This window comes from Camelus dromedarius, chromosome 3 (genome assembly GCF_036321535.1).
Source record: "Camelus dromedarius isolate mCamDro1 chromosome 3, mCamDro1.pat, whole genome shotgun sequence".
NCBI classification, from domain to species: domain Eukaryota; kingdom Metazoa; phylum Chordata; class Mammalia; order Artiodactyla; family Camelidae; genus Camelus; species Camelus dromedarius.
In genome coordinates, this window is record NC_087438.1 from 79,255,350 (window position 1) to 79,276,795 (window position 21,446).

Consider the following 21,446-nt stretch of genomic DNA (forward strand, 5'->3'; position numbering starts at 1 on the left):
AGCAAAAGCTATCTAATAAAATAAAGGAGCTAGTGGTTATTTTCAAGACTGATTCTGAAAAATGAAATTTTAGACATATTGGTCCATTTCCAGAAACCTAAAAAATATCAGTTTTCCTCTCCCATCTCCTTTCATCCTTCCAATGCAGGGATCTGAGTCAATGATACTGAGTAGATGGGAAGAAATACAGAAAAAATTCTGTATAGGTGTAGTTAAAATTTCACTTTAAAAATGGCACAAGAAAAGACTTCACAGTCTAAGAAACAAACTTCCAAGCAATTATATAGAAAGAGATTGGTGGACAGGTTGGAAGTTTAAGAGCCATGACATTGAAAGTCCATATGCTGCCTGCTGTCTAATGTTTCTCTGTCCTACAGACACAAAAGTGGAGAATTGTAACAGACACCCTTAGAGAACATTTAGGAACTCAGAAACCTGCTTTGCCTGCTATGGAATACAGCAAATGAAGAAAGAAAGAGTATCTCTAATTTTCCAGTAACAGAATAAAGTCTTAAAGCTTTTTAAAAAATTATTTCAGGATAGTCTCTTCAGCCTCAACATCACCAAATGGTGTTGAGAAAGCTGGACAGTCACATCTAAACCAATGAAGTTAGAACACTCTCTCACACTATACATGAAAATAAACTCAAAATGGCTTAAAGTCTTAAATATAAGGCATGACACCATAAAACTCCTAGAAGAGAACATAGGTAAAACATTCTCTGACATAAACCATAGCAACGTTTTCTTAGGTCAGTCTCCCAAGGCAAAAGAAATAAAAGCAAACTCAGAAGCTTTTGCACAGCAAAGAAAACCATAAACAAAATGAAAAAACAACCTACAGACTGGGATAAAATATTTGCAAATGATGCAATCGACAAGGGCTTAATTTCCCAAGTATACAAACAGCTCATACAACTCAGTAACAACAACAACAACAAAAACCCAATCAAAAAAAATGGGTAGAAGATCTAAATAGAAATTTCTCTAAAGAAGACATAAATATGGCGAACAGGCATGTGAAAAGATGCTCAATTTTGCTAATTATTAGGGAAATGCAAATCAAAACTACGATGAGGTATCACCTCACACCAGGCAGAATGGCCATCATTCAAAAGTTTACAAAGTAGGTGTGGAGAAAAGGGGACCCTCCTACACTGTTGGTAGGAACGTAGTTTGTTGCAGCCACTAGAAGAACAGTATAGAGATCCCTAAAAAACTGAAAACAGACTTATCCTACAACCCAGCAATCCCACACCTGGGCATTTATCTGGAGGGAACTCTAATTCAAAAAGATACACGCACCCCAATGTTCACAGCAGCACTATATACAATAGCCAAGACATGGAAGCAACCTAAATGTCCATCAACAGAGGACTGGATAAAGAAGTTGTGGTCTATTTATACAATGGAATATTACTCAGCCATAAAAAAGAAAAACAATGCTATTTGCAGCAACATGGATGGACCTAGAAATTATTATACTAAGTGAAGTAAATCAGAATAAGAAAACTAAATATATATGATATCATTTATAGGTAGAACCTAAAAAAATGACACAAATGAACTTACTGATAAAACATAAATGAACTCACAACATAGAAAACAAACATGGTTACCAAAGAGAAAGGTGAGGGACAGGGATAAATTAGGATTTTGTGATTAGCAGTACAAACTACTATACATAAAATAAACAAGAAAGTCCTACTGTATAGCACAGGGAACTATATTCAATATCCTGTAATAAACCATAATAGAAGAGAATATGAAAAAGAATATATGTGTGTGTGTGTGTATATATATATATATACACACACACACACATATATATATATTTAACTGAATCACTTTGCTATACACCAAAAACTAACACAACATTGTAAATCAACTATACTTCCATAAAAATAAATAAACATGAAAAAAATTTTTCAGAGCTCGACATTGTATTACACGTTCCTATATCTGGTGCAAAAAGTTTGCTGGCACTGTAGCCTTTTCCTAGAAAAACGTCTCCCTGGTCCCTGGCCCAGGTCCTGACATAAATCTGGTTCCCTTTCTACTGCTATGATCTTCCAGATAAATTTGCACACAGCAGGTGTTTCCAACCACTGCTTTCACAGAGCGAGGAGTGCATTCCTGGTATCAGGCGGCTGTGGTGGTTTGCTGAGTCATAGTTAGGCTTCAGAAATCAGACTCTCTTCACCTCAATCTCCAAAGCAAATTTCTACAAATTCAACATCAGTTCATATAGGATTTTTAAATCTCTGAAAATCCTTCGACTTTCTGACACTTTTTATTTCTCCAACCTAGACACCTAGGATGCATCTGCATTAATTAGGCTACTTCCTGCTACGAGCAGACGGAAGAAGAAGCTGAAAGAGGTAGAGTGTTTACATGCCTCTGAGACAGCAGCCACTTCTTGACTCACCGTGTGGACGCTCAGAACCTTCCACGTGGGCAGCTGGTCCTGGGCAGATGTACATAATTAGTGTGTATGTGCTAGCAAGGTACCAAGAACATCCTGTGAGCAGGTCCCATTAAATCTTCCTAAATTAGGGCCCTGACCGCTCAATAACCTCTATATTTGCATGAGTCCATCCGCATGGTCACAGTGTCATTTTTATGACACGTTTTTTGCTCAGAGAAAAATAAGGACATGAAGGACAATGGCCTCATATTTGCCAGCATCTGGATTACTAGGAAGAACTGAAATGTGTCATTTTCTTCTTAACAACCTCCCTTTAGGTATTTTCTAGCCCACTCAGTCCAAGCAAGTATACTCATTTACAAACACAGGGCTGTTGGGGTCGGGGTGGGGGTTGGCTGGGGACCTGGGCGTCGGTGCATTCGTGGACTCAGGGGACATATTCTCCCTCCCCTCCCTTATGTGGAGATAAAATCTGATCAAGATGAACATCACATCAGGTGTGGTCTTCAAGGAGAAAGCTTCAGAAAGCTACCCCAAGGCATGTGGGTGTATTTGTGTCTGTGTGCAAGGTGGAAGGGGAACCCCACCAGCGTTACCCATGGGCTAAGGTGACAACAGAGAACGAGCATCCTCCTGCCTCACTGGAAACAGTTCTTCAGCTAATAAATGAGGTAAGCACCCAGTGAGCTCATAAGACCATGCCTGCCAATTCATGAACTGTTGACAATATTAGGGGATGCTTCATAATAATGTTATGCATTTCTGAGCTCTGTTTTGTTACATATTTTAAAATAAAACATAGGGTTTCTACAATTACAAATTTTAAACAGATGTTCAATATTTTGAAGCTAATAAAGTAAGGACAAGTGCTTATAAGAAGTGTATGCATTTCTGGGTGTTTTATAGCAAATAATACTGTGTGGTTTGAGCATTTAGGTACTTAACAAAGGTTTTAAGTTTTAAGAAGTGTAAAAAAAAACAGCAACACATAAGAAATGTTAATGCAAGATTAAGGAAAAGGCCAAAGAGAGTACGAAATGAATAAAACTACACAAATGAAAACAGAAAAGTAAGGAGAATTCAGTAAGAATGTAAAAGTAAGAATCCAGAAAAAAGAAGAATGGTTACAAATGTGAAGAATAAATATAAGACCAAGAACAATCTCAGGATGAAACGAAACCGAGAAACCCCAAGCACTGCACTGCGTAACTAGGAGTCCTGCAAAGTAAGGCTCTGGGGACAAGCGTTACTACGATAATATTTTATTAGTAAGCACTCACATTTTCTAAAACAGTAGATGTAATTCTGGGAAAAGCTAAATTGAATGTACAGAATTCTCAAGGTGTCTCGGCACCTGTGTGAGCATATGTGCTGTATCCCTCGCTGCTGGAGTGACCATCTTTTACTGGCTTAGTCACTGGCCAGTCAGGAACCTCAGTACAGATGGCCCAGTCACTGCTTAATTGGCTGTGGCCGTGTTTAAACACTTTGTTCTCATGATATTACAGTAATAATAACAAAAATAATGGTAACAATTTAAATATATTCTTCCTACCTAAGCTTTGTGGACAGCTGACTTTTCACTAGGCCCTGCTCCGACCTCTTACGTGTAAGATGGCACTGATCCTACTACAACTCCTATTTACAGACAAGGGATCTGACACAGAGCGACTGGTCTCAAGCTTAGATTAGCCTTTACCACTTTTCAATTGTCAGAGAGTTATGGAGTAATACGAAGTGTAAAACTGCACCAAAGGCCTGGGGTGCTCAATGCCAGAGCTCTCCAGCTTGTTCCTGAAATACACTGGCCCATGAGGCAGTGCAGTCTTCAATTCCCATCTCCACTGTTTCCAAAGGCAGCCTGTGAACTGCCTCACACTGACCTGGGCCCCTGCACATAGGGCTCGAGTCATATGGGCTTCTGGCCAATGGTGGGCACTATCTTTAACCCACCCTAGCTAAGGAACTGAATGATGTTGTTTACCAAACAATCGCACTGACTAGCTGAGGCAGTCCATTGGCTAAGAACAAAAGAGGGGGTGTGTGAGAGTTAGAAAGGACGAGGTTCAAATCTAAGTCTACCACTTATTGAATGAGATTATGGGCAAGTAATTTAACCTCTTTAAACTTCTGTTTCCTCCTATACTGCAAAAAGAGTAACGAAATTAGGTTTTACCTAATGAAGAATTTAAGTGAAAAATCAATAGACTCAGGTTTCCCAGAGTCAGCATTTCTAACACCTAGAAGGGTTTGGCAGAGAGGTTATGGAATTCTCTTTCCATAAACCTTCAAAACTATGACAAGCCTCATGAGTCAGAGGGGTTTCAGTGAGAACTTTCCCCCTTCAGAGGGAAACACCGGTGGTCTCTGAAGAACTTGCAAGTGGTCGCTTTGGTCTCCTCATGTCAACATTCATGATAGTCTTTTGCTTTTAACCCATCGACTTAACAAAAGATAATTTTTACTCAATGTAATGACTGTCTTGTTTGCTTTGCCCACATTCTAACTGTTATTAGAATACACTAGAGAATGAAAATATTTCTGTTTGAAAATTATCAGCCACTTTTGTTTCAAGAGAGCAGAAAGCCCCCGATCCAACATAAGATGTGTCTGATACTCTTTATCGGGGTGCCAAAATGTATCAAAACTAGTCAATTCCTTCCAAGCATCAGTGAAATAAAAAAGTGGAGAGACAGACGCAAAATGAGGAACGGTTACGTTAAAAGAAGAACTTAAGTCATCTTTTATGCCTGAGTGTTAAATTTGATTAATCTAGTCTATTTTTTGTGATAGGCAGAAAATGGGGAGAAAGACAGGTAAACAAACACAGAAAATGGGTTTTAGGCACTTGTGCTGAGAGTCCGCCTGAGTGAGTGGAGGAGGTAGGCACCTGCCAGTTCTCCCCGAGACGTCGCTGGAGACAGCGAGCTCAGTGTTCCTGCTCCAGGCCGACCAGACCCAGGAAGGACTCTGCGAGTTGCCTACCAGGACAGAAGCAGACGCAGATTCATTCCATCCAGGGCGAGGGCCCACCACACTGCGTCTAGAATGTACCCACACTACCTAAAACTTCCCGTCCTGGTGAAACATTCCATACAAGCAAGTGAGCGACCCTGAGCATCCATCCCATTATTCCACAAACACTGATTGTGTCCCACGCGTGCAAGCTTTGAGACACTTGGTGAAAAAACCTAATCCTTACTCTCAGGACACTTGCGGCTTGCTAAGAAAAGACACAATTATAGGAGTTACAATCAAGTGTAATGAGGATCACGATGGGGGCAGCAGGAGAGGTGTGTGACAGGGGCCCTAACCCAGTCTCGGGACCAGGGGCCTATAAAGGGAAACAAAGGTGGACACTAGTCAAAGGTAGGAAAGGCAGATTTTATTCACTGGTATAGAACTGAGCTCAACTCCAAATACAGCAGAGATAGCTAGGGATCCACATCCAACAAGCAGAGGGAGCGGGGCAGTAGATGGAAAATGACCAAGAGGAAACTTCAAGAGTCAGGGATTCTTGCTAAATTGGCCTCACAGAACTTTTGCTAAAGGCAGACCAGGGACTGAGAAACCAAGGGTAAGGGATAAGGAACTTGATTAGGTATCAATGGTGGTCAGACATCAAGGGGACGAGGGGACAGGATTCTTGCTAAACTGACTTATTAGGATACTTGCTAAAACCAGCCTCAGTGGGCCAAGGACAAGACCCAAGGACAAGGTCAAGTCAAAAAGAGAACTCAGAGGAGGCTGTCCAAAGGTGGGTCAAAAAGAAGGCTTTGTCAGAGTTTCCATTGCACAGAAAGGTATATTTAAGTAGCAAATTGAAAGGTAACTAAAGTTGGTTTAGGGCATCTTCTAAGTAAGGAGAAGAGCATGCATGCAGTCCTCAGAGGTGAGGGGAGTGCAGTGTACTTGGCAAAGTAAAAAAACTGGTTATGATCAGTGAATATGAGGCAAAGAGAGCAGGAAGTGAGACTACAGACATAAGCAAAAGAGAGATTTGGGGGTTTTGTAAATCTTGTTAGAAGCTCAGGTGTTAACCTCAGGCCAGTGGGGAAGGTTTAGCTGCGGGAGTAATATAGTTTGATTTCTCTAGACTTAGTGACAGTTCCAAACACTAGACAGAGCAGGGAAATGGATAAATAGTTAACTGCACAGTGGAGAAACCTGGCGGACACCACCTTCACCAACATCACCAGAGACATCAGGTGGTACCATGAACCCTGGTATGATGTCACAAGAAGGGCACCTCACCTCTGTGGTACCCTTTCCAAAAACTTAATCATGTGAAAAATAACAGACAAACCCATTCTACAGGATACCTGACCTGTACTCCTCATGACTGTCAAAGTCACAAAAAACAAGGAAAGACTGAGAAACTGTCACAGACTAGAGCAGACTGAGGAGATATGACAACTACATGCAATATGGTTGCCTGGATTGGAATCTGGAACAGGAAGAGGATATTAATGCAAAAGCTGGAGAAATTCAAACCGTCTGGAGTTTTAGTTAATATAATGTACCAATGTTGGTTTCTTAGTAACTTGTCTTCAAATGTAACTTGGTTATGTAAGATGTTAACAACAGGGGAAATTGGATGATGGCACTTATGAAAACTCTGTACTACTTATGCAACTTTTCTGTATATCAAACACTATTCCATCAAAAAATGTTCATTTTTAAAAGAATGACTGCATGTCATCAAGAACCCTCCACTTTAAAATGAAGCCAATGAGAAATCAACTGTGCCTTTGGGAATTGCAGCACATTATGAAACTACAGTGGTACCTTATTTCTCAGCCCAAATGGAGAAGGAAGTGTACCATGGAGGTCAATTTTTCAGAAAATTGAAACTAACCCTTCAGTCACACACAAAAAATGTAATTTTCAGATGGCAAGCCTTCAAAAGTAGATGATCAAGTTTCCTGCCCTCTGAGCAGAGGACACTAAGTATAATTGAATCTTTTCTGGGTTAATCAGGGTCACCGATGTGAACATGTGTTATTACGTTACATCATACCAAGTATGGTTCTGCCTTTCCTTTTCTTTACTGAGTCAGGGAGTTGGAAATGCAGAGGCGATCTCTCCTCAGCTGAGAAATGACTAAGGAGAGACCAAAAATGATGGGTGTGGATGAAGACTATGACAGGTGCCTGTGTAACCACAGGTGAGCCATCACTGGGTAGAGAGCATCTTCCACCGTCTTGAACAAGCCATTTAGCTGAGGAGGCCAGCGAGCAGCTGATGTCCCCAATTTGCTGTGCCATTTCATGGTTAGTAATGCAACCTCTGAATGCCAAGTGTATCCTCTGGATAACTGAAGACACCAATAATCCGTATTTATCTTATTCCAGGGCTGGGAAGCAGGTGGAGTTAAGAAGTTAACTCATTGATATTTTCATGAGAAAGTTTAAATTGTGACCTTTTCCAGCTCTACTTAGGGAATATTTTCTTTGAGATAGATCTCACGGGGAATTATTTGGCTTCTATTACACAAAGGAATGTCTAGTAAAACCAAAGAAAGCAGTATAGTGTAAGCCTTGGTCTTAGGTCACCAGAAATAAAAGAGGGGCGTTAAAATTCTGACTTCCCACCAAGTCTTTTCCACCGTCCTCTTCCAGGGCCATACGCCAGCCCGGGCTCTCTCCATGAAAAGACCATGTCTCCCTGCAGCCCAGTGATGGCCCAGCCTCACATCCCAGTCAAGAAACGGGCCCCTCCCCTGGAAAATGGACTTCACCCAGCTCTCTGTCCCAGCATGTCATCCAGTCAATCCCAGAACTTTTACTTCTTACATGAAGACAGAGTTGTGAGTGTCTTCCTGGAGAATCTTTCCCTTGAACAATGTCTGCACCTAGAATGTAAGCCCCTTGCATAGCACAAGCTCTATTCTTGCCTTTTTTATTGCCCAGATCAGCTCATTAAATGTCAGTCTGGAAGAATACTTCTGGATTAGCCAAGTGCTTATGCATTAACTCTCTTCAGGTAACCAGATGAGGCAGTAGGAGATAAGTGCCAAATTACTGGTACGAAGAGGAGATACTTAAAGAGCAATGAGGGTGTTCAAGAAGCTTCCTATACAACATGTACTTCATCATTTGTTTGACAGAGACAGGACTTGAGCTTTTGTCAGCATCAGGGATACAGGTAAGCTTGGCTGAGGCCAGAGGTTTTGGCCTGAAATTGTCAGCTAGTTGTTAATCTCAAACAAAAGTCTGACTAAGGGACAAGATATTTTGACACACATACTCTGTCTCCCTTCCTCTAGGAAAGTATGCAAAGATTTATACTTGTTTAGGGCAGTTTCTCCACGGCTGTCCCATGCACTGTAGGAAATGTAGTTACTAGAATTAGAAAATTTAAACGCAGGGTTCCCAGTTAAATTTGAATTTCAGGTAAAGAGCAAACTTTTTTAGTATGTGTACATCCCAGGCAATATTAATAGCATCCCTGGCCTCCACCCACCAGATACAATACTACCCTCTTCCCCCACCTCAGAGTTGTGACAACCTAAAATATCATCAGACATTGTCACACGTGCCCTGGGGAGCAAAACTGCTCCTGCTTGAGAACCAATGACTCAGGGTAACACATCAGAAGGCTACAAATCTGAACCTCTTTATCTTGGCTCCCACAAGAAATAGCTGTATTTGGTAAAATATCAGTGAAAGAATTAACCATATGAGAAACACTGTGGCACATCTTACCTAAACCATTTTGAAAACATGATTTATTCTGTTTTTTAATGTCCCTTGTGATCAATTCCCTTTAGGTTTTCATGTCAGGTAGATTCCTGGCTCTCTTTCAGAATCAGCAGGCTCATTTTGATCAGATAATGTAAATTATGAACCCTGCCGTATTTCCCTTTTTCTTTAATTGCTAGAAAGTTTAGAGGTAAATTTAATGTTCAGCCACAGAAACCATCAAAGCTCATGTGGCTAGTATTTACTTTTTTTAAACAAATATCTACATAGTGGCCTTTGTATGCCACATATATTTTAAAGGCTTTACAAATATTAACTTCTTGAATTCATTCTATCACTGCAACACCCCTGTGGATAAGTTCTATTATTATCCTCTATTTTCAGGTAACAAACTGAAGTCATTTCTTTTTTGTATTTCTATGAATTATTTCCTCTTCATCATCATCCTTATTTTATAAAGTAAGCCCCTTCAGATTCTGTTTAAAAGTTGACTGCGCGCAAGTCACTGTATCACACACCTACCCCACTGCAGGTCCTCTCAGCCTCCCCCGTCTCTTGGTCCAACTGTCACCATGGCAACCAGCTCCAACTACTTCCAGCTGCACTTCCCATAGCCCTGCCTCATGCCTGTGCCACACACCTCTCCTCTCCCATCCTGGGCTTTCCTGGTTATATCTAGATGTGGGAGCCCAGAAATGCACAATCCACAATTGCTGAGGAATTAACATCTCATGGTCAAAGTGTTCCCAAGTGGGAGACAGAAACTGATAGATAAATTCATTCTCTTTTTCTCACTCTGGAGAGACTGTCCTGAGATGCAGCTTTTCAGAGGCTGGTTCTATTAAGACAGAGCAACTAGGGGCACTTGGTGACAACCAGTTCAGTTATGCCTGCTACCATTTCTCTCTCTTCTTTCCTGCCTCACTCCCCTGTCTCTCATGTCTCTCAATTCTGTCCCTTGGCATTGTACTCCCTAACAAAGCAGATGCCATATATCATTGTCTGGCTCTGCTTTCTAAGGAATTCAGACTAAGACAATTACAAATAATTATAAATTAAATTACCCTGAAAGGAAGTTTACATAGTTATTTCCATTACCTTCAGTCAGTACAATTTCTTGTGGGCCAATTGGAATATAATCATGGAACAGTTATCCCCAGTAGACTTTAAGGGTCAACCCTATCACCTTTCCAGCTGAGGATACCAAGACCCAGGGAAGGAAGGGGATTGCTCAAGATCACATGCCCTGTTAGCACCATGTGAATACAGTACTTTTATTTAGTGTTTACCATGGCAGACTTCCATATACATGATTTCACTCTGTGTTCAAAAATTGGGTAATTAGTATTATTGTCCCCAATGCACGCATAAGAAACAGAAGATCAGAAAAAGTAAAGTGACATGTTCAAGGTCACAACATTAGAAAATGAAAGAATCAGGTTTACACCAGGCCTCCAAACTTCACATATCTATCTAGTTCTCTCCCCAACTGCTTCCCAGGACTCAGGGTGTAGGCCTTGGCTGTCCTGAGAACTGGGCAGAAAACCAAGATGGATTTTAGAGGGAGAGAGACTTTCAATTCAAGTCCTAGTCCTACCACTTAACAACTTTGTTACCCTAGTTACTTAATTTTTCTGAGCCTCGATTTTTAATTCCAAAAAAATGGAGATAACATCTACTCATGGGGTGGCTGTGAAGAGAAAATGAGATAGTATATATAAATCTCCCACCACAGTGTCTGTTCACAGTTAGTGCTCAATAAATCTGAGCCAGTATCAGTTCTCAGGAATCAAAGATGCCTCCCAAACACAGTATTAGCTTCTCTTTTGTAGGTGCTTATTAAGCATTACTCATGGTGCTAAGCATTTCCTATAAAACAAGGAATTACTTCTAACCATGCTAACCTCACTGAGGGAGGGAAGATGAAGGTGGAATGTTTACTACCTCCTCTCAATCTGTTGTTGCCTCTAACAACAGTTCATAAACTTGAGTCATTCACGTTCTCCCTTGTTGAACTTTGCCCTATCTGTGCAGCAGTTTTAAAACAAATTTATAGTTTAGTTTTGTCCCAAGCAAGAATACTGTGAAGTATTAGGTTGGATGGGCTAGCTATACTTTTTCTTACACACATTAAAACACACATACTCATTATTATGGTTTAAAAGTGTAGTTATTTGAAATACTCCAGAAAAAAACATAAGATGGAACAATATTAGCAAAATGTCGATCATTGTTGAAACTAGATTATGAGTATATGGGGCTGCACCATTCTCTAATTTTACATATCTCTGAAATTTTCATAATAAAATAATTTTAAAATAAAATAAAATACAATTAGCAAACCCAGAGGTGGGAGAAGGGAACATTCTTTTGCAAACACAACATCATCTCACATTCCCTAGAGAAGCAGTTGTCACATCTTGGGAGACACTGGCCCATACTACCCACTGCAAGGTCTCGTCACAAGCACAGACACTCAGGGGTTGCATCCCCTGTGCTAAGAACAACTAGTCACACAGATAAATGTCCAATTAAAGTTTGTTGGATCAATGAATGAATGATTATGCAGCCTCTTAACCTCCTTGGGGCTTTTAACTACTGTCTCCTTGGACGCCCTAAACTGATAACTCTCCCTAGAAAATGGACAGTAAATTTTCTTAAAAACTTCAACCCCAAAATGATTAGTACTGTAAAAACAGGCATGATTGGAGGAGCCCCTGCTGTTTTTCTTTTACTGCTATTGCCATCTGGCTTCCACTACTGTGAAAAATACCTAGAAAGCTTACATACACTTCCACGATCACATCTGATTGGCACTGGATGCTTTTTGCTAAATGAAATCAAATGTATTGCCTGATATTACTTGGCTACTACTGGTTTGTATGTATTTGGTCAAAGAATCTCTTATCAGATGCTATTAAGAATAAGTTTTAGTCGGGGAGGGTATAGTTCAGTGATAAGCTTAGCATAGAAGAGGTCCTGGGTTCAATCCTCAGTATCTCTATTAAAATAACTAACTAAATGAATAAACCTAATTACCCCCCAACCCCCAGAAAAAGAATGATCTGTTTTCAAATCATTCATTAATGGCAAGGAATATCACTTATAGTTAAGGCAATCTATAACTACCCAAAAGGCACAGTAAAGTTCCTAGCAAGTATTCATCAAATCAAATCAATTACTCTTAAATAAAAGAGTAAGTTTTATAACCATTTGCCTCAAATGGCTTATTCGACATCAGTCTGGAAAAGGAAGAAGGGGCAATGTCATCTCAGGAACCACAAGTGACTCAGGGTGCTTTAGAGTCTGACATGTACCAGCAGCCTCTCCCACTCATACCTACAGCCAAGTGAACTCCACCCACTCTCCGCAGATACTCTCTCTGGGATATTCCAAGATCAGAGTCTGGTACCAAATTAGACATCTCAATTAAAGGTTGAATATACTAGAAGTCTAAATCTATCCAGTAGGATAGAAAGGCTTTGGCAGGATGGGTTTTTGTGTATATAATTAGCTATCCTAAAAGACAGTCATAGTGTGCTGCTTTATTATGCAAAGCAATTAGTATCACGCAAAATGCTGTTTCAAATTATAAGACTTTTTTTTTCCTTTGCTGGAGGATACGGGCTAAATTTCTATTAAACATCCACATACCTTTTGAATCATCTTATGTATTCAGTATAACTGTTTTGAATACAGCAACAATAAAAGAGATTATATGACTAACTTAAAAACCCAACATAGCAGAAACACTTTTTAAAAGTCTGAAAAATTAGAACAGCACTTCTACTCTGCTGCCACAAAATACAAATACAGAAACTAGGTTTCTACTCCCAAGGTCTTTGTTCTGGAAGTAGCTTTCTCTCTTGTTTGTAGAATGAGAACAACACTTCACATCATTTTTACAGACCTTTTTCAGAAATGAAGTGGCTCAAGAATGGCTAGAGAATGAAGTGGATGCAGGATTGGTGGCTCAGCAGCCCCTAATTAGCAGTAGCCCCAAAAGACCAAGGTCTGATGCTGCATTAAGCCAGTGCACTTGGATCACCCAAGACAAAGCTGAGGATCTGCTCACCACTTGTGGAATAAACTAAACCTAAAGTATTTTTCCAAGGGAGTGATCAGCAAGTAATTGTCAGTGTAAAAATTCTACAGGGAAATAAAGTGCAAATGGTCCATAAATCAATGAAAAGATACTCAATCTCACTTATAATTAAGAAGTTAAAATTAAATTAGTACTTTCTCACCTCTTTGTTGGTCGGTTGAAATAGCCTTCTAACAGCTCCCCCTGCTTCCATTCTTGTGGATTCAGCAATGGCCTAAAAAAAAAAAATCAAATCATGTCTTTCTGGTGCTGGAAATCCAGCTTTCCAGTTCACATAATGGGTATATTTAAACATAAATTGTATCAGTTTGCAACTTTTTTCATTTGCAGTGTCTTAGAAATCTTTTCATGTCAGCACACAGAAATCTGTCTTTTCAGCTGCTGCATAATATTCCCTAGTATGGCTAAGGCTCATTTAGCTATTCTCTCATTAGTGAACATTTAGATTGTCAACAATTTTTTCCTGTTGTAAACAAGGCTTCAATTAACATCCCATATGTGCCTTCCTGTCACCTGAGAGTTTTTGTCTAAGGAAGATACTGATAAGTAATTTTTTTAAAAATGAATAGCCACTGCCAAGTTGCCTACCAAGCTAACTGTGGGGACACCCTACTAGTGAAGTATGAAAAATCTACTTAGTTCATTTGTTGTGGAAAAATGTGTTACAGCTGGTTGTTACAGCTCAGTTGTGACAGCAACCTGGATCCGGGGAGAGACCAAGCAGCACTCAGAGAGTTGGGGAACTCAGGTTTATTACCCCAGCAAGCCCAGAGGCGTTAACACTTCAAAATCTGGCCCGGCTTGTAGGTTTACACAGGCCTTTTATAGGCTGCCAGTTTTACACTTTCCAATATCATATGTAAATAAAGTATAACAAAAGTTGACCAACCAGGAACAAGCTTTGTAGAAATAGACCAATCAGGAGTGAACTCCATGCAAATGAAGTACCAATGGACCAAGTACCAATGAAGTACCAAATGGACCAATCAGAAGTTAGGGAAGTGGACCAATCAGGAGTCAGAGTAATAACCAATCAGGAGTAAAGGAAATAACCAATCAGAAGTGAGATCAGGGAACCAATAGCATTCTAGGTGTAAGTTAGCCACTTTAGAGGCAAAAAGTGAGCCTCGGGGCCAGGGAACTGGACGGTGCTGGGAGAAGAGCAGGCCCTGCCTAGGGGTCCCGCTGGTCTTTTTATGGGGCTTCCCTCCTCACATTAACCAACATTTGCTTCTGGATGTTCTGGACTGTTCCACTGTCTATTCCTGCGGCTTATACCTTCTTTAATTCTGGGAAATTCTTCTCTTGTCTTTAATTATTTCTTTAAATAATCCTCCCTCTTCTTCCTCCTGTGAATGGTGGAACTTTTGAATCTACACTTTGTTAATTTTCCTTTCATACTTACCATCTCCTCGGCCTTTTATACTGCAACGTGGGAGAACGCCTTGGCTCAATCTTTCAGCTGAAGAATTTGCTCTTTTGCTGTGCCCATTTTTAAATACACATTTCCGCCGTAGGTTGCAGCCTCTCGGCGTATCCTCGCGGTGCCGCCAGCCTCGGGGCCTCAGCACCCAGGAGTGCGTGCGCAGGCGCAGCCAGGGTCGAACAGTGGGGGTGGGGTGGGCAGGGGCGGCGCCAACTGTCCGCATGGCCTCGCTCAGCAGCCATGGGGGCGTGTTGGCAGCTCCTGCGTGCAGTGATCATGGGAGCCCCGGGCCTGGGCAAGTCCACCCTGGCGTTGTGCATTATCAGATACTTCCAGCTGAAGAAGTTCTCCAGCGGGGACTTGCTCTGAGACAACGTGTTCATGGACACTGAAATTGGTGTGCTGGCCAAGGTCTTCATGAATCAGGGAAAGCTCATCCCAGAGGAAGTCATGACTCAGCTGATCCTCCAGGAGCAGAAAAATTTCACCCAGTATAGATGGCTGCTGTGTGGTCTCCCCAGGACACTTTAACACGCTGAAGCCCTGAATAGAGTTATCAGATAAACATTATGATGGACCTGAACATGCCCTTTGAGGTCACCTATCAATGCCTCACTGTTCCCTGGATTCATGCAGTCAGTGGCCGCGTGTACAACCTCGAACTTAACCCTCCCAAAGCGGTTGGTCAGTGTGGATGATGTGACGGGAGAGCTTCTCACTAAGCGTGTGGATGATAAACCAGAGACACTTATCAAGAGACTGAAGGCTTACGAAGACCAAACAAAACCAGTCCTGAAATATTACCAGAAAAAGGGAGTGCTGGAAACATTTTCTGTAACAGAAACCAACAAGATCTGGCCCTATATACATGCCTTCTTGCAAACAAAAGTTCCACAAATACACCAAAAAACTCAATTACTCATGAGGAAAAATGCTTGTGATTAGCAGGATGAGTAGAATCTCTTTCTTTCATTTAGAAGTTCCCTGTTCTATGACTCCACCGTGTATGAATTCTTCGAAAGTTATTTTAGTTTTATTTTAATGGATTTTTTTCCTGGATATTAAGGATATGCCAAGAATAAGTATATTTGATACTAATATTTGTCTTTTGAAGGTGTCTAATGTGTTTTATACATCTATCTTCTATACCTGTGCAATTCAAAAACATCAGAGGTGTCTCAACTTTAAAAAATTCTTTTAGACCAAAATTAAAGGAGCAATGGGTAGTAATCTAACTTTTGCTCAGTAAGAATACGTGGTAAGGTTTCAGACATTTCTGAAAAAGTAAAAGATTACATTATACTAATTTGGAGAAAGTATCTCATCAGAAGCTTTTGCATAGCCAGATGCCTAAAAAGACATTTCTGTCACAGGGGACTTGGTTTTGTGAGATGCTATCACTATAAAATTCCAGATAAAAATAACTGGATTTACAGATGGTTTGCAGAAAGCAAATTTATTGCTTCATTTAAACTAGGAAACCTGTAAGGGGGCCGTATAAGTTATATTAATTTTATTGTTAAACATACCTTCACTTTATTCAGAATTTTCAATTTGCTACAAAAATGTATCATATAACACTTAGGAAAATATTACTTTGATGTGACCTGTTTCCTTTTGAAAATACAGGTTCACTGAGGGATATAACTTATGTTAGAAACTGACATTATAATGTAAGCTCTTGTATAAGCACCAAAACTAAATGAATTTTTTTAATGCAAAATGTATTTGTCGTCTTATGTTTTCAGACGTTACTCAGGTTAAGAAATGTGTGCTTTAGGATCTACTTGCCGGTTCTCTTTTTGATCCATATGCTTTGATGAGTAACAAATCAAAGCATTAAAAAAAGAAGAATGAATAAATGAAAACTCGTGACACCACATAGAATACAACTACTTTGTCATTAGGAAATGGAAATAGATCAGGCATGCCTGGTGGGAAATTTCCTTGACTAAAATAGCAGTCATAATTAGTAAACGGATGTAGCGATAAAAAGGCTTTATATTACAAGTTTGAAAGGACCAGGAAAGTAATTGCATTTGTTGAAAGTGGAGTTCTTTATTCCTGATCAAAGTTGACACCTGCTGCCATTCACCAACAACCTGTCTTAAGGGGAAAAAAAATCCTGCCAATGTGCATAGTCTGACCAGCCATGTTTAAATAATTATTTTAGATTCTTTAGGTGGGGTTAGGAGAATGTATGCTCATGTACTGTGATCTGGTAGGAGTAGAGGGGCAAAATGAGAGGTGGAGAAGAAACCAGACTACATATTAAATGGTACATTTACTCTTATTTTAGTTGGTGCTAAATCAAATGAAATAAGTCCTTGTACAAGCTATTACTAACTCCCTTTGAAAAATTTGGCCTATTTTACTCCAGGCACTTAAAATACATAAACCATATGTATTGGAGAAGGGATTTATATTTCTTTCTTTTGATTTTATTTTTCACTCATGGTCAATTTTTCAAAAAGGACCAAGCCTTTTAAAAGGATTATAGAAAACATTTCATTCTTCCAAATGCTTTCTATAATGTCTTATTTGAATACTGTTATATGCATTTCAAAAAAGTGAACTACTAAGCTTATGAACTATCACTAGTCACTAGGTTAGAAGGCATACATTAATCTCTATTACAATAAAATTAAATTTCAGAAAAATATCAGTTTCATCTGCTTATTCAGTTTTTCATTATAAGGACCAAATTTTAATCTCTGCGACCTCTTGTAGCTGGTTTGTTTGTGACTGCTCTATACTCACCCATGTATCAGAAAAATCTACTTAGGCTTATTCTCAGTTCCTGCTTTGCTGGCTCTATTATTTATCTTGCTTGCCTGTTAGTTCATCCATTTTGTTGAGTTTGTCATCTTTTGTAGATGATGAGGTCTTCCTCGTACGTGTGGTAATGCTGACTCTGTCATCTGTATGGTTGAGATTCTCCCTAAGATTTCATTCTCTGTCAGTGAGTGTTAGCTTCTTGGGGAGATCGCTGGTCTAAATTGTCCTCCAGTCCATACTCAGGAACAGTGAAGAAGGAAAAATCACTGGGTGAGATCTCTCTGGGCTGTTCAACTGGGTGCCCCATTCCCCTCCTCGTGACCCATGGCCATGCCTGTCTAATTTGGGCTCCCTGGCCATGACTCCTACCTGGAGGCTGTCACTTTGTCACTGCTCTTTGATTCAAGGGCAGACAGAGGGGCATCAGTGGAGGATGAGTCACTGGCCCCTCCTGCAGCAGTGCCCCAAGGACCCATGTATTGACTGTTCTCGATACCCTCCTGCTTCTGGTGTCTGCCACCTTTGGGGATGGAGCAGTCTTGGTGTTCTTTCACCTCTTTGGCACTAGTCTTCAGTGCCCATTCTAGATCAGGCTTTGGTTTTGCATCAACCCGGTCTACATCCCATACTTTAGGATTTATCCTGGTTTCTGGTTCACTGACAGTTTCACTTCTTATTTAAGATCATCCTTTAAGGCCCTTGTTGCAGGAATGAAGAAACTGGAGGATACACTCAGTCTACCACCCTGAAATGGAACCAAATTTCCCTGTCCACCCACGAAAAACATTAGACATTAAACCTAGAGCTTTGGCTTTCAAATATAGCCACACAGTAGAATCAGCTGGGAGATTTAAGACAGAACTTAGACATCCCAGATATTTTGATTGTATTACCATGAGTGGGGAGCCATGGTCATTGCTATGTTTGTTGTATTTTAAAAGCCCCCTGGCTTTTATAAACCACTACCCTAAAGTTGTGCAGCTGACTTCTTCTGAGAGGGCCAGACTTCCAAACAGTTTTCAGCAGAGACTCAGAACCACCTGACAGTCTCACCAGCTAGAATGTTCATCACAAAATGCTCTACCTCCTTGTCATACTTTTTTTTCTCCCATACATGGAGATATTTAAGCAATGGATATTCATCATTATTTAATCATTAGTCATCACCAGGGATAACTAACATTTTTCATTTTATCTGTGTTATTTATCAAACACCACTTCAAATGTCATTCTTGTTACTGAGTTTTAGCAGCTTACTTAAATAAGTACCTTTTCTTTGTGACCAGTGGGTCAAGTTCTCTGATATCTCTACTGTTTTTAAACTCAGCTAATGATGCTCATTTCAAGTATGCAGGTTGTGAAACCGACTTGTGAAGAAAATAATATACTTGTTTGATGTTTTCTGGTCTACAATAGCTTTTGTTTAGTTCTAACTAAAAATCTGGGGGAAAAAGGCAATTAAATGGATTCTGAAGATAAACTAATCCAAAACACAATTAATTGCTCTAAAAAGCAGTTAAATTTTCTATTAGTAACTGACATAAACTTATGTAAACTGAAAAGGGAACATCTTTATGTGCAATTGTGGGATGTCCTTATTCTCTAATTAGGCCTATGATCCAGGCCCAGGCCCATGGTCTTGTGAGGTCCTTGCACACTTTTCGTGGCTGACCACCTGGCCAGATTTACAGTGACGCCTTCTCCAGCAAGGGGTAGTAGATAGTAAAACAAGAGGTATGCAGAATGAAAATGAGTTTAAAGAGAGTGCAGGTGAGGAGTAAGTATTAGAAAGAAGAAAAGAAGATCGGGGATGTGTGTAAGAGAACTTTGAATAACATAACATGGTAGCACCACTCTCAGCAAACTGAGAACATGTTCACTGTGTCAGGAGATTGGAAAAAATATTCAAAATTGCTGGTGGTGGTGCTAGACTCTAAAGCAGTTAGGATTATTTGTAGATAATCAGAATGTGTGTTTAGAGAAGAGAGCGTTAGGCCACATGGATATAGAATTTGGCTACTGTCCAACTGTAAGGCCTTGAGAATTTATCAGAGAGCCCACTGAGCCACTGTTCCATGGATGGAACACCCACTGAATTCTGATTATGGGTAAGTGAAGAAATCATGGGCGAAAGAAACAAAGAGGAAGTAAGGTTAGACATTGACTGGAAAGACTCTGGGAGGAGGCTGGGAAACTGGTTATGTGGCAGGATGTCAGATTTGAGGGTGGAATAAATTAGAAGAAAATCTTTAGAACTAAGAAAGAAATTAGAAAATACTGGCAAGAGAAGTGATGGACTTGTGACAGGAGAAAAAGGAACAGACTCACACTCAGAGGGAGTGAGCTCTAGTTCTGCCTTCTCAGTATTTTTATTTCTTCTTATAAAAAAAGAAAAATAATGCCTCCTATACCCCTTGAGCACTGGGACATTGATAAGAACCATTAACTCAGGTAAGTAAAGAGATCCAGGTAAATTACTTAGAAGCAAGTGAAGTCTTAATGGGATTTTCATCTAGTAACACTAGGACTCACTTGCTGGCATCATTACCATTTGGAATGAACATTTTTATTAGTCTCTAACAGGTGGAAACATTGCATGCAGTGTCTCCAAATGTGATCACTTCATAAATCATTTGGGAACTGGTTAAAAATCTCTATCAAGTTTAATAATCCTAAAGAAGATGTGGTACACACACACACACACACACACACACACAGGAATATTACCTAGCCATAAAAAGAATGAAATGATGCCATTTGCGGCACCATGGGTGGACCTAGAGATTATCATAGTAAGATAAGAGAAAGACAAGTATATGATGTTGCTTATATGTGGAATCTAAAAAAAAAAAAGATACAGATTTTATTTATAAACCAGAAATAGGCTCACAGACATAGAAAACAAACTGTAGTTACCAAGGGGGAAAGGTGGCAGAGGGGTAGATTAGAAGTTTTGGTTAATAGATACATATTACTGTATAGAAAATAGTAAAAAAACAAGGACCTATTGTATAGCACAGAGAACTATATTTAATTTCTTATAACAAGCTATAATGGAAAAGAAATTTTAAAAATGTATGCATATGAATAACTGAATTGTTTTGCTGTACACCTGAAACTAACATTGTAAATCAGTTACACTTCAATAGAAAATAAGAGTCAAAAAAAATGTTTAACAATCCTAGAAACTTCCTTTTCTTAATCTCCATGATATGGCTCTAAAAGCAAATAAACTTAAGTAATAAAGCAATCAGATGACACTCCTGTATGTATAGGGGGCTAGGGCTCAGAGGAAGACTTTATAAGCAATGACAAGGTAAGATTCAGACTCTAACAACTACAGTCTAATAGCAAAGTTTTCAATGAAGTTGTAGTTTGTTACTAGCTGCCTGTCACTTAAAATATTTTCCCAAAATGCAGCTCTCAGGAGCTGAAATCTTACCTGGAAGCTGTAGTGACTCCCAAGTACCCAAAAGATGCCACGTGCTAGCCGATGATGCTCCTGCAGCTGTGGGCACCGGGGAAGGGAAATGTCAAGTTCTCAAAAACACCAAACTGAAACAAAACAAAACAAAACAAAACAAAAAAACCGAATTAAAACAAACAAAAAATAACAATAACAAAAAGCAGCAATACTTTAAAACAATTTAAGTCACTTTCAAGGATACTGTCCTTCTGTTTGGATGACTTTATGCTTCTGGTCTCCTGTCAATATGCTATTTTCTTTGCCTTAAGCAGAGCTTGCCTGAAACCTTGATCTGTGGTTTCAAGAAAGTACAAAAGCCCTCCTATTGCCCACAGGCCCTTGGTCTTCTAATGATGGTCACTAAAAGAGGGGACACATTCTTCTACTTCACAGTTAACAGTAAGGCTTAAAATCATCTCAGAAGACTTACACAGTGACTAATATTCATTCCAGGATAAAAATGAGGGCTATAAGAGGACAGAGAGAGTGATGGCTGCCTACAGCATGAATGGTGAGGTGGGATGTGGGAACCAGGAGAG

The 21,446-nt window shown here is 39.8% G+C and overlaps 1 pseudogene; it reads left to right on the forward strand.

Annotated features, from left to right (window-relative positions):
• The first annotated feature begins 14,903 nt into the window (after window positions 1-14,903).
• LOC105095405 (GTP:AMP phosphotransferase AK3, mitochondrial-like) lies at window positions 14,904-15,608 on the forward strand (annotated as a pseudogene).
• The last annotated feature ends 5,838 nt before the right edge of the window (window positions 15,609-21,446 follow it).